This window comes from Symphalangus syndactylus, chromosome 22 (genome assembly GCF_028878055.3).
Source record: "Symphalangus syndactylus isolate Jambi chromosome 22, NHGRI_mSymSyn1-v2.1_pri, whole genome shotgun sequence".
In the NCBI taxonomy this organism is placed as follows: domain Eukaryota; kingdom Metazoa; phylum Chordata; class Mammalia; order Primates; family Hylobatidae; genus Symphalangus; species Symphalangus syndactylus.
Window position 1 is genome coordinate 77,767,459 of NC_072444.2, and position 12,869 is coordinate 77,780,327.

Genomic DNA, 12,869 nt, shown 5'->3' on the forward strand with positions numbered 1-12,869 from the left:
TCTTTCTGTTCTGTGCGTTCAACTAACAGAGTTGAACCTTACTTTTGATTGAGCCGTTCTGAAACACTCTTTCTGTAGAAACTGCAATTGGACATGCTAAGCGCTAAGAGGCCTACATTGGGAAAAAGAATATCTTCAAATAAAAACTACACAGATGCATTCTGTGAAACTTATTTCTGATCTGTAAATTCAGTTAACAGAGATAAAATATATTTTTGATTGAGCAGTTATGAAACACTCTTTTTGTAGAAAATGCAAGTGGAGATTCGGAGCGCTAAGAGGGTAATAGTGGAAAAAGGAATATCTTCAAATATAAACTACACAGAATCATTCGGTGAAACTTCTTTCTGATCTGTGCATTCAGCTAACAGAGTTAAACCATACTTTTGATTGAGCAGATCTGAACACTCTTTCTGTAGAAAATGCAACTGGACATTTGGAGCGCTAAGAGAGTAGTAGTGGAAAAAGGAATATATTCAAATATAAACTACACAGAAGCATTCTGTGAAACTTCTTTCTGATCTGAGCATTCAGCTAACAGAGTTAAACCATACTTTTGATTGAGCAGTTTTGAAACACTCTGTCTGTAGAAAATGCAACTGGACATTCGTAGCGCTAAGTGGGTAATAGTGGAAAAAAGAATATGTTCAAATATAAACTACACAGAAGCGTTGTATGAAACTTCTTTCTGTTCTGTGCATTCAACTAACAGAGTTGAACCTTACTTTTGATTGAGCCTTTCTGAAACACTCTTTCTGTAGAAACTGCAATTGGACATTCTGAGCGCTAAGAGGCCTATATTGGGAAAAATAATATCTTCAAATAAAAACTACACAGAAGCATTGGGTGAAACTTATTTCTGATATGTTCATTAAGCTAACAGAGTTAAACCATACTTTTGATTGCGCAGTTCTGAACACTCTTTCTGTAGAAAATGCCAGTGGACATTCGGAGCGCTAAGAGTTTAATAGTGGAAAAAGGAATATATTCAAATATAAACTACACAGTAGCATTCTGTGAAAATTCTTTCTGTTCTGTGTATTCAACTAACTGAGTTGAACCTTACTTTTGATTGAGCCGTTCTGAAACACTCTTTCTGTAGAAACTGCAATTGGACATTCTGAGCGCTAAGAGGCCTATATTGGGAAAAAGAATATCTTCAAATAAAAACTACACAGATGCATTCTGTGAAACTTATTTCTGATCTGTAAATTCAGTTAACAGAGATAAAACATATTTTTGATTGAGCAGTTATGAAACACTCTTTTTGTAGAAAATGCAAGTGGAGATTTGGAGCGCTAAGAGGGTAATAGTGGAAAAAGCAATGTCTTCAAATATAAACTACACAGAATCATTCGGTGAAACTTCTTTCTGATCTGTGCATTCAGCTAACAGAGTTAAACCATACTTTTGATTGAGCAGATCTGAACACTCTTTCTGTAGAAAATGCAACTGGACATTTGGAGCGCTAAGAGCGTAGTAGTGGAAAAAGGAATATATTCAAACATAAACTACACAGAAGCATTCTGTGAAACTTCTTTCTGATCTGAGCATTCAGCTAACAGAGTTAAAACATACTTTTGATTGACCAGTTTTGAAACACTGTGTCTGTAGAAAATGCAACTGGACATTCGTAGCGCTAAGTGGGTAATAGTGGAAAAAAGAATATGTTCAAATATAAACTACACAGAAGCATTGTATGAAACTTCTTTCTGTTCTGTGCATTCAACTAACAGAGTTGAACCTTACATTTGATTGAGCCGTTCTGAAACACTCTTTCTGTAGAAACTGCAATTGGACATTCTGAGCGGTAAGAGGCCTATATTGGGAAAAAGAATGTCTACAAATAAAAACTACACAGAAGAATTGTGTGAAACTTCTTTCTGTTCTGTTTGTTCAACTAAAAGCGTTGAACCTTACTTTTGATTGAGCCGTTTTGAAACACTCTTTCTGTAGAAACTGCAATTGGACATTCTGAGCGCTAAGAGGCCTATATTGGGAAAAAGAATGTCTACAAATAAAAACTACACAGAAGAATTGTGTGAAACTTCTTTCTGTTCTGTTTGTTCAACTAAAAGAGTTGAACCTTAGTTTTGATTGAGCCGTTCTGAAACACTCTTTCTGTAGAAAATGCAAGTGGAGATTCGGATCGCTAAGAGGGTAATAGTGGAAAAAGGAATGTCTCCAAATATAAACTACACAGAATCATTCTGTGAAACTTCTTTCTGATCTGTGCATTCAGCTAACAGAGTTAAACCATACTTTTGATTGAGCAGATCTGAACACTCTTTCTGTAGAAAATGCAACTGGACATTTGGAGCGCTAAGAGAGTAGTAGTGGAAAAAGGAATATATTCAAATATAAACTACACAGAAGCATTCTGTGAAACTTCTTTCTGACCTGAGCATTCAGCTAACAGAGTTAAACCATACTTTTGATTGAGCAGTTTTGAAACACTCTGTCTGTAGAGAATGCAACTGGACATTCGTAGCGCTAACTGGGTAATAGTGGAAAAAAGAATATGTTCAAATATAAACTACACAGAAGCATTGTATGAAACTTCTTTCTGTTCTGTGCATTCAACTAACAGAGTTGAACCTTACTTTTCATTGAGCCTTTCTGAAACACTCTTTCTGTAGAAACTGCAATTGGACATTCTGAGCGCTAAGAGGCCTATATTGGGAAAAATAATATCTTCAAATAAAACTACACAGAAGCATTGTGTGAAACTTATTTCTGATATGTTCATTAAGCTAACAGAGTTAAACCATACTTTTGATTGCGCAGTTCTGAACACTCTTTCTGTAGAAAATGCAAGTGGACATTCGGAGCGCTAAGAGGGTAATAGTGGAAAAAGGAATATATTCAAATATAAACTACACAGTAGCATTCTGTGAAACTTCTTTCTGTTCTGTGCATTCAACTAACAGAGTTGAACTTTACTTTTGATTGAGCCGTTCTGAAACACTCTTTCTGTAGAAACTGCAATTGGACATGCTAAGCGCTAAGAGGCCTACATTGGGAAAAAGAATATCTTCAAATAAAAACTACACAGATGCATTCTGTGAAACTTATTTCTCATCTGTAAATTCAGTTAACAGAGATAAAACATATTTTTGATTGAGCAGTTATGAAACCCTCTTTTTGTAGAAAATGCAAGTGGAGATTCGGAGCACTAAGAGGGTAATAGTGGAAAAAGGAATGTCTTCAAATATAAACTACACAGAATCATTCGGTGAAACTTCTTTCTGATCTGTGCATTCAGCTAACAGAGTTAAACCATACTTTTGATTGAGCAGATCTGAACACTCTTTCTGTAGAAAATGCAACTGGACATTTGGAGCGCTAAGAGCGTAGTAGTGGAAAAAGGAATATATTCAAATATAAACTACACAGAAGCATTCTGTGAAACTTCTTTCTGATCTGAGCATTCAGCTAACAGAGTTAAACCATACTTTTGATTGAGCAGTTTAGAAACACTCTGTCTGTAGAAAATGCAACTGGACATTCGTAGCGCTAAGTGAGTAATAGTGGAAAAAAGAATATGTTCAAATATAAACTACACAGAAGCATTGTATGAAACTTCTCTCTGTTCTGTGCATTCAACTAACAGAGTTGAACCTTACTTTTGATTGAGCCGTTCTGAAACACTCTTTCTGTAGAAACTGCAATTGGACATTCTGAGCGCTAAGAGGCCTCTATTGGGAAAAAGAATGTCTACAAATAAAAACTACACAGAAGAATTGTGTGAAACTTCTTTCTGTTCTGTTTGTTCAACTAAAAGAGTTGAACCTTAGTTTTGATTGAGCCGTTCTGAAACACTCTTTCTGTAGAAAATGCAAGTGGAGATTCGGTGCGCTAAGAGGGTAATAGTGGAAAAGGAATGTCTCCAAATATAAACTACACAGAATCATTCTGTGAAACTTCTTTCTGATCTGTGCATTCAGCTAACAGATTTAAAACATACTTTTGATTGAGCAGATCTGAACACTCTTTCTGTAGAAAATGCAACTGGACATCTGGAGCGCTAAGAGAGTAGTAGTGGAAAAAGGAATATATTCAAATATAAACTACACAGAAGCATTCTGTGAAACTTCTTTCTGATCTGAGCATTCAGCTAACAGAGTTAAACCATACTTTTGATTGAGCAGTTTTGAAACTCTCTGTCTGTAGGAAATGCAACTGGACATTCGTAGCGCTAAGTGGGTAATAGTGGAAAAAAGAATATGTTCAAATATAAACTACACAGAAGCATTGTATGAAACTTATTTCTGTTCTGTGCATTCAACTAACAGAGTTGAACCTTACTTTTGATTGAGCCTTTCTGAAACACTCTTTCTGTAGAAACTGCAATTGGACATTCTGAGCGCTAAGAGGCCTATATTGGGAAAAATAATATCTTCAAATAAAAACTACACAGAAGCATTGTGTGAAACTTATTACTGATATGTTCATTAAGCTAACAGAGTTAAACCATACTTTTGATTGCGCAGTTCTGAACACTCTTTCTGTAGAGAATGCAAATGGACATTCGGAGCGCTAAGAGGGTAATACTGGAAAAAGGAATATATTCAAATATAAACTACACAGTAGCATTCTGTGAAAATTCTTTCTGTTCTGTGCATTCAACTAACAGAGATGAACCTTACTTTTGATTGAGCCGTTCTGAAACACTCTTTCTGTAGAAACTGCAATTGGACATGCTAAGCGCTAAGAGGCCTATATTGGGAAAAAGAATATCTTCAAATAAAAACTACACAGATGCATTCTGTGAAACTTATTTCTGATCTGTAAATTCAGTTAACAGAGATAAAACATATTTTTGATTGAGCAGTTATGAAACACTCTTTTTGTAGAAAATGCAAGTGGAGATTCGGAGCGCTAAGAGGGTAATAGTGGAAAAAGTAATGTCTTCAAATATAAACTACACAGAATCATTCGGTGAAACTTCTTTATGATCTGTGCATGCAGCTAACAGAATTAAACCATACTTTTGATTGAGCAGATCTGAACACTCTTTCTGTAGAAAATGCAACTGGACATTTGGAGCGCTAAGAGAGTAGTAGTGGAAAAAGGAATATATTCAAATATAAACTACACAGAAGCATTCTGTGAAACTTCTTTCTGACCTGAGCATTCAGCTAACAGAGTTAAACCATACTTTTGATTGAGCAGTTTTGAAACACTCTGTCTGTAGAGAATGCAACTGGACATTCGTAGCGCTAACTGGGTAATAGTGGAAAAAAGAATATGTTCAAATATAAACTACACAGAAGCATTGTATGAAACTTCTTTCTGTTCTGTGCATTCAACTAACAGAGTTGAACCTTACTTTTCATTGAGCCTTTCTGAAACACTCTTTCTGTAGAAACTGCAATTGGACATTCTGAGCGCTAAGAGGCCTATATTGGGAAAAATAATATCTTCAAATAAAACTACACAGAAGCATTGTGTGAAACTTATTTCTGATATGTTCATTAAGCTAACAGAGTTAAACCATACTTTTGATTGCGCAGTTCTGAACACTCTTTCTGTAGAAAATGCAAGTGGACATTCGGAGCGCTAAGAGGGTAATAGTGGAAAAAGGAATATATTCAAATATAAACTACACAGTAGCATTCTGTGAAACTTCTTTCTGTTCTGTGCATTCAACTAACAGAGTTGAACTTTACTTTTGATTGAGCCGTTCTGAAACACTCTTTCTGTAGAAACTGCAATTGGACATGCTAAGCGCTAAGAGGCCTACATTGGGAAAAAGAATATCTTCAAATAAAAACTACACAGATGCATTCTGTGAAACTTATTTCTCATCTGTAAATTCAGTTAACAGAGATAAAACATATTTTTGATTGAGCAGTTATGAAACCCTCTTTTTGTAGAAAATGCAAGTGGAGATTCGGAGCACTAAGAGGGTAATAGTGGAAAAAGGAATGTCTTCAAATATAAACTACACAGAATCATTCGGTGAAACTTCTTTCTGATCTGTGCATTCAGCTAACAGAGTTAAACCATACTTTTGATTGAGCAGATCTGAACACTCTTTCTGTAGAAAATGCAACTGGACATTTGGAGCGCTAAGAGCGTAGTAGTGGAAAAAGGAATATATTCAAATATAAACTACACAGAAGCATTCTGTGAAACTTCTTTCTGATCTGAGCATTCAGCTAACAGAGTTAAACCATACTTTTGATTGAGCAGTTTAGAAACACTCTGTCTGTAGAAAATGCAACTGGACATTCGTAGCGCTAAGTGAGTAATAGTGGAAAAAAGAATATGTTCAAATATAAACTACACAGAAGCATTGTATGAAACTTCTCTCTGTTCTGTGCATTCAACTAACAGAGTTGAACCTTACTTTTGATTGAGCCGTTCTGAAACACTCTTTCTGTAGAAACTGCAATTGGACATTCTGAGCGCTAAGAGGCCTATATTGGGAAAAAGAATGTCTACAAATAAAAACTACACAGAAGAATTGTGTGAAACTTCTTTCTGTTCTGTTTGTTCAACTAAAAGAGTTGAACCTTAGTTTTGATTGAGCCGTTCTGAAACACTCTTTCTGTAGAAAATGCAAGTGGAGATTCGGTGCGCTAAGAGGGTAATAGTGGAAAAGGAATGTCTCCAAATATAAACTACACAGAATCATTCTGTGAAACTTCTTTCTGATCTGTGCATTCAGCTAACAGATTTAAAACATACTTTTGATTGAGCAGATCTGAACACTCTTTCTGTAGAAAATGCAACTGGACATCTGGAGCGCTAAGAGAGTAGTAGTGGAAAAAGGAATATATTCAAATATAAACTACACAGAAGCATTCTGTGAAACTTCTTTCTGATCTGAGCATTCAGCTAACAGAGTTAAACCATACTTTTGATTGAGCAGTTTTGAAACTCTCTGTCTGTAGGAAATGCAACTGGACATTCGTAGCGCTAAGTGGGTAATAGTGGAAAAAAGAATATGTTCAAATATAAACTACACAGAAGCATTGTATGAAACTTATTTCTGTTCTGTGCATTCAACTAACAGAGTTGAACCTTACTTTTGATTGAGCCTTTCTGAAACACTCTTTCTGTAGAAACTGCAATTGGACATTCTGAGCGCTGAGAGGCCTATATTGGGAAAAATAATATCTTCAAATAAAAACTACACAGAAGCATTGTGTGAAACTTATTACTGATATGTTCATTAAGCTAACAGAGTTAAACCATACTTTTGATTGCGCAGTTCTGAACACTCTTTCTGTAGAGAATGCAAATGGACATTCGGAGCGCTAAGAGGGTAATACTGGAAAAAGGAATATATTCAAATATAAACTACACAGTAGCATTCTGTGAAAATTCTTTCTGTTCTGTGCATTCAACTAACAGAGATGAACCTTACTTTTGATTGAGCCGTTCTGAAACACTCTTTCTGTAGAAACTGCAATTGGACATGCTAAGCGCTAAGAGGCCTATATTGGGAAAAAGAATATCTTCAAATAAAAACTACACAGATGCATTCTGTGAAACTTATTTCTGATCTGTAAATTCAGTTAACAGAGATAAAACATATTTTTGATTGAGCAGTTATGAAACACTCTTTTTGTAGAAAATGCAAGTGGAGATTCGGAGCGCTAAGAGGGTAATAGTGGAAAAAGTAATGTCTTCAAATATAAACTACACAGAATCATTCGGTGAAACTTCTTTATGATCTGTGCATGCAGCTAACAGAATTAAACCATACTTTTGATTGAGCAGATCTGAACACTCTTTCTGTAGAAAATGCAACTGGACATTTGGAGCGCTAAGAGCGTAGTAGTGGAAAAAGGAATATATTCAAATATAAACTACACAGAAGCATTCTGTGAAACTTCTTTCTGATCTGAGCATTCAGCTAACAGAGTTAAACCATACTTTTGATTGAGCAGTTTTGAAACACTCTGTCTGTAGAAAATGCAACTGGACATTCGTAGCACTAAGTGGGTAATAGTGGAAAAAAGAATATGTTCAAATATAAACTACACAGAAGCATTGTATGAAACTTCTTTCTGTTCTGTGCATTCAACTAACAGAGTTGAACCTTACTTTTGATTGAGCCGTTCTGAAACACTCTTTCTGTAGAAACTGCAATTGGACATTCTGAGCGCTAAGAGGCCTATATTGGGAAAAAGAATGTCTACAAATAAAAACTACACAGAAGAATTGTGTGAAACTTCTTTCTGTTCTGTTTGTTCAACTAAAAGAATTGAACCTTAGTTTTGATTGAGCCCTTCTGAAACACTCTTTCTGTAGAAAATGCAAGTGGAGATTCGGAGCGCTAAGAGGGTAATAGTGGAAAAAGTAATGTCTCCAAATATAAACTACACAGAATCATTCTGTGAAACTTCTTTCTGATCTGTGCATTCAGCTAACAGAGTTAAACCATACTTTTGATTGAGCAGATCTGAACACTCTTTCTGTAGAAAATGCAACTGGACATTTGGAGCGCTAAGAGAGTAGTAGTGGAAAAAGGAATATATTCAAATATAAACTACACAGAAGCATTCTGTGAAACTTCTTTCTGACCTGAGCATTCAGCTAACAGAGTTAAACCATACTTTTGATTGAGCAGTTTTGAAACACTCTGTCTGTAGAAAATGCAACTGGACATTCGTAGCGCTAAGTGGGTAATAGTGGAAAAAAGAATATGTTCAAATATAAACTACACAGAAGCATTGTATGAAACGTCTTTCTGTTCTGTGCATTCAACTAACAGAGTTGAACCTTACTTTTGATTGAGCCTTTCTGAAACACTCTTTCTGTAGAAACTGCAATTGGACATTCTGAGCGCTAAGAGGCCTATATTGGGAAAAATAATATCTTCAAATAAAAACTACAGAGAAGCATTGTGTGAAACTTATTTCTGATATGTTCATTAAGCTAACAGAGTTAAACCATACTTTTGATTGCGCAGTTCTGAACACTCTTTCTGTAGAAAATGCAAGTGGAAATTCGGAGCGCTAAGAGGGTAATAGTGGAAAAAGGAATATATTCAAATATAAACTACACAGTAGCATTCTGGGAAACTTCTTTCTGTTCTGTGCATTCAACTAACAGAGTTGAACCTTACTTTTGATTGAGCCGTTCTGAAACACTCTTTCTGTAGAAACTGCAATTGGACATGCTAAGCGCTAAGAGGCCTACATTGGGAAAAAGAATATCTTCAAATAAAAACTACACAGATGCATTCTGTGAAACTTATTTCTCATCTGTAAATTCAGTTAACAGAGATAAAACATATTTTTGATTGAGCAGTTATGAAACACTCTTTTTGTAGAAAATGCAAGTGGAGATTCGGAGCGCTAAGAGGGTAATAGTGGAAAAAGGAATGTCTTCAAATATAAACTACACAGAATCATTCGGTGAAACTTCTTTCTGATCTGTGCATTCAGCTAACAGAGTTAAACCATACTTTTGATTGAGCAGATCTGAACACTCTTTCTGTAGAAAATGCAACTGGACATTTGGAGCGCTAAGAGCGTAGTAGTGGAAAAAGGAATATATTCAAATATAAACTACACAGAAGCATTCTGTGAAACTTCTTTCTGATCTGAGCATTCAGCTAACAGAGTTAAACCATAATTTTGATTGAGCAGTTTTGAAACACTCTGTCTGTAGAAAATGCAACTGGACATTCGTAGCGCTAAGTGGGTAATAGTGGAAAAAAGAATATGTTCAAATATAAACTACACAGAAGCATTGTATGAAACTTCTTTCTGTTCTGTGCATTCAACTAACAGAGTTGAACCTTACTTTTGATTGAGCCGTTCTGAAACACTCTTTCTGTAGAAACTGCAATTGGACATTCTGAGCGCTAAGAGGCCTATATTGGGAAAAAGAATGTCTAGAAATAAAAACTACACAGAAGAATTGTGTGAAACTTCTTTCTGTTCTGTTTGTTCAACTAAAAGAGTTGAACCTTAGTTTTGATTGAGCCGTTCTGAAACACTCTTTCTGTAGAAAATGCAAGTGGAGATTCGGAGCGCTAAGAGGGTAATAGTGGAAAAGGAATGTCTCCAAATATAAACTACACAGAATCATTCTGTGAAACTTCTTTCTGATCTGTGCATTCAGCTAACAGAGTTAAACCATACTTTTGATTGAGCAGATCTGAACACTCTTTCTGTAGAAAATGCAACTGGACATCTGGAGCGCTAAGAGAGTAGTAGTGTTAAAAGGAATATATTCAAATACAAACTACACAGAAGCATTCTGTGAAACTTATTTCTGATCTGAGCATTCAGCTAACAGAGTTAAACCATACTTTTGATTGAGCAGTTTTGAAACACTCTGTCTGTAGAAAATGCAACTGGACATTCGTAGCGCTAAGTGGGTAATAGTGGAAAAAAGAATATGTTCAAATATAAACTACACAGAAGCATTGTATGAAACTTATTTCTGTTCTGTGCATTCAACTAACAGAGTTGAACCTTACTTTTGTTTGAGCCGTTCTGAAACACTCTTTCTGTAGAAACTGCAATTGGACATTCTGAGAGCTAAGAGGCCTATATTGGGAAAAATAATATCTTCAAATAAAAACTACACAGAAGCATTGTGTGAAACTTATTACTGATATGTTCATTAAGCTAACAGAGTTAAACCATACTTTTGATTGCGCAGTTCTGAACACTCTTTCTGTAGAGAATGCAAATGGACATTCGGAGCGCTAAGAGGGTAATACTGGAAAAAGGAATATATTCAAATATAAACTACACAGTAGCATTCTGTGAAAATTCTTTCTGTTCTGTGCATTCAACTAACAGAGTTGAACCTTACTTTTGATTGAGCCGTTCTGAAACACTCTTTCTGTAGAAACTGCAATTGGACATTCTGAGCGCTAAGAGGCCTATATTGGGAAAAAGAATGTCTACAAATAAAAACTACACAGAAGAATTGTGTGAGACTTCTTTCTGTTCTCTTTGTTCAACTAAAAGAGTTGAACCTTAGTTTTGATTGAGCCGTTCTGCAACACTCTTTCTGTAGAAAATGCAAGTGGAGATTCGGAGCGCTAAGAGGGTAATAGTGGAAAAAGGAATGTCTCCAAATATAAACTACACAGAATCATTCTGTGAAACTCCTTTCTGATCTGAGCATTCAGCTAACAGAGTTAAACCATACTTTTGATTGAGCAGTTTTGAAACACTCTGTCTGTAGAAAATGCAACTGGACATTCGTAGCGCTAAGTGGGTAATAGTGGAAAAAAGAATATGTTCAAATATAAACTACACAGAAGCATTGTATGAAACTTCTTTCTGTTCTGTGCATTAAACTAACAGAGTTGAACCTTACTTTTGATTGAGCCTTTCTGAAACACTCTGTAGAAACTGCAATTGGACATTCTGAGCGCTAAGAGGCATATATTGGGTAAAATAATATCTTCAAATAAAAACTACACAGAAGCATTGTGTGAAACTTATTTCTGATATGTTCATTAAGCTAACAGAGTTAAACCATACTTTTGATTGCGCAGTTCTGAACACTCTTTCTATAGAAAATGCAAGTGGACATTCGGAGCGCTAAGAGGGTAATAGTGGAAAAAGGAATATATTCAAATATAAACTACACAGTAGCATTCTGTGAAAATTCTTTCTGTTCTGTGCATTCAACTAACAGAGTTGAACCTTACTTTTGATTGAGCCGTTCTGAAACACTCTTTCTGTAGAAACTGCAATTGGACATGCTAAGCGCTAAGAGGCCTACATTGGGAAAAAGAATATCTTCAAATAAAAACTACACAGATGCATTCTGTGAAACTTATTTCTAATCTGTAAATTCAGTTAACCGAGATAAAACATATTTTTGATTGAGCAGTTATGAAACACTCTTTTTGTAGAAAATGCAAGTGGAGATTCGGAGCGCTAAGAGGGTAATAGTGGAAAAAGGAATGTCTTCAAATATAAACTACACAGAATCATTCGGTGAAACTTCTTTCTGATCTGTGCATTCAGCTAACAGAGTTAAACCATACTTTTGATTGAGCAGATCTGAACACTCTTTCTGTAGATAATGCAACTGGACATTTGGAGCGCTAAGAGCGTAGTAGTGGAAAAAGGAATATATTCAAATATAAACTACACAGAAGCATTCTGTGAAACTTCTTTCTGATCTGAGCATTCAGCTAACAGAGTTAAACCATACTTTTGATTGAGCAGTTTTGAAACACTCTGTCTGTAGAAAATGCAACTGGACATTCGTAGCGCTAAGTGGGTAATAGTGGAAAAAAGAATATGTACAAATATAAACTACACAGAAGCATTGTATGAAACTTCTTTCTGTTCTGTGCATTCAACTAATAGAGTTGAACCTTACTTTTGATTGAGCCGTTCTGAAACACTCTTTCTGTAGAAACTGCAATTGGACATTCTGAGCGCTAAGAGGCCTATATTGGGAAAAAGAATGTCTACAAATAAAAACTACACAGAAGAATTGTGTGAAACTTCTTTCTGTTCTGTTTGTTCAACTAAAAGAGTTGAACCTTAGTTTTGATTGAGCCGTTCTGAAACACTCTTTCTGTAGAAAATGCAAGTGGAGATTCGGAGCGCTAAGAGGGTAATAGTGGAAAAGGAATGTCTCCAAATATAAACCACACAGAATCATTCTGTGAAACTTCTTTCTGATCTGTGCATTCAGCTAACAGAGTTAAACCATACTTTTGATTGAGCAGATCTGAACACTCTTTCTGTAGAAAATGCAACTGGACATCTGGAGCGCTAAGAGAGTAGTAGTGGAAAAAGGAATATATTCAAATATAAACTACACAGAAGCATTCTGTGAAACTTCTTTCTGATCTGAGCATTCAGCTAACAGAGTTAAACCATACTTTTGATTGAGCAGTTTTGAAACACTCTGTCTGT